We start from the raw sequence: 1,778 nt of genomic DNA on the forward strand, positions 1-1,778 counted from the left end.
TGTGGACTGACATCATTGTTGACATGTGAAGAAGATTTGTGCATCTGGAAGTAATGTAGACTTTACTATATGCTACAGTCTGATTGTCTTTGCAGAATTAAATAAGTTCAGTACAGTTTGCACTTAGAACCAGATTCCCTGTTCTGGTCTCCTGGTCTACCCACTGTTGATAGACCATGTTTTTGATCCCTTGGGGGTAAGTCAAGGAGATTTGAAGGTTCATTTCCCCTGTGGTATTAGTGTGTGGTCAAGCCTTACACATCTGGTTAATGGAAGCAGACTAAGAATGCTTCCCCCTCTTTGACCACTAGTTCCTTTTTTTTAAAAATCTTGTCTCACCAGAAAAAAATATGGCCAATGTTCTAATATTTCTGAATATATGGGCCACCGTGAAGAGAATATTTTTGTCTCTGAACATAAACATAGCATGTACTACTTTGGGAAGAGTTACCTCCTAATAGAAACACAATGGTTTTTTGTTTTACTTTGAAATTAGACTGATGCATCAATTTATTTCTCTTATATTTTTGTTACCACAAATTATGCAGCCAAGTTTCCCACATTTGGGGAAATCGCAGGGGTCAGCACATCCGTAGTGAAATGGATAAGCCTCTCCCTGGGAAAACCACCTTCCTGATCATGGTATCTCCCCTGCCAGGCAGCACAGTGGTAGGGCGTTTGCCTTGCGCGCACAGCCAGCCCAGCCAAGTCAGGTTTGATTCTTCCGCCCCTCTCAGAGAGTCCAGCAAGCTACCGAAAGTATCTTGCCCCAACGGCAAAGCCTGGCAAGTTACCTCTGATGTATTCACTATGCCAAACACTGTAAGAGCAAATATCAAAAAAATGGAGACGTTATTGGGCCCGCTCGAACAAATCAATGAACAATGGGAGGACAGTGTGACAGCGTTCCAAATATTTTTGTTGTTGATGTTGAGTTCTTAAGTAAATTGAAATTGTGCTTTCAAAGAAATCAAAAGAATTGCCCTAAGTGTCCTATTCTGCATTTCCCAAGTTGGTTTCCTAGAAAGAAAATAAGAAAACCATGGAAATTGGTGGTTGTGTTCCTGGTATATGTTTGGGTTTCAGATTTATTCCCTTGAACATTCTTATCTATCTTCTTTTTAGAGACCTCTGGGGGCTTATCAATATAGTTCACAGTAGCTGGCTATTATCGCTGATCTTTAGATCATAATTACTCCAGAACAAAGTAGAGAATACCTGGGAGTCCAGACCTGCTATAATGGCTATAGCATCAACATAAGAAATTCTAGGGGAAAAAAATGGTAAATTTGATCTGAACCTAAGGGAATGAGAAAAGCTTGTATTTCTAATTAAATTGCTGAGTTAGTTTCCAATCAATACACACCTGAAAAATATTTGAAACAAAAGAGATTATTATTTGATTTGGCCTTGCTTGCTGTTATTTACTTTTTTTCTTATTTTGAGAATTTAAAGGAAAGTGAAGCTCATTCAGATGATATAAAACATCATATAATGAATTTGCCAGCAATCAGAAATGGCTGGCCCATGAACTCTGTGAATGAAAAATTATACAGTGAAATAATATCTTCTTTATTGTCCTAGAGAATGCAAGTGAATTATATTATATGTACATAGCCTTAGGAAAGATCACAAATTAAGATGAGGAAGCAGGATGCCTATGAAAGTTTCCTAAAAGTAAGAAACTAATTCCACAGATAGCTCATCTGAAAACAAGTAGTGGTTATAATATTTCTTCATGAAAAAATGGAATATGTTTCCTGAAACTGAACTTGCAT

The 1,778-nt window shown here is 37.6% G+C and overlaps 1 pseudogene; it reads right to left on the reverse strand.

Moving 5' to 3' along the window:
* Positions 1 to 529: 529 nt before the first annotated feature.
* On the reverse strand, positions 530 to 665 carry LOC130042284 (uncharacterized; annotated as a pseudogene).
* Positions 666 to 1,778: the final 1,113 nt, after the last annotated feature.

This window comes from Sorex fumeus, unplaced genomic scaffold (assembly GCF_029834395.1).
Source record: "Sorex fumeus unplaced genomic scaffold, SorFum_2.1 ptg000098l, whole genome shotgun sequence".
Lineage (NCBI taxonomy): Eukaryota > Metazoa > Chordata > Mammalia > Eulipotyphla > Soricidae > Sorex > Sorex fumeus.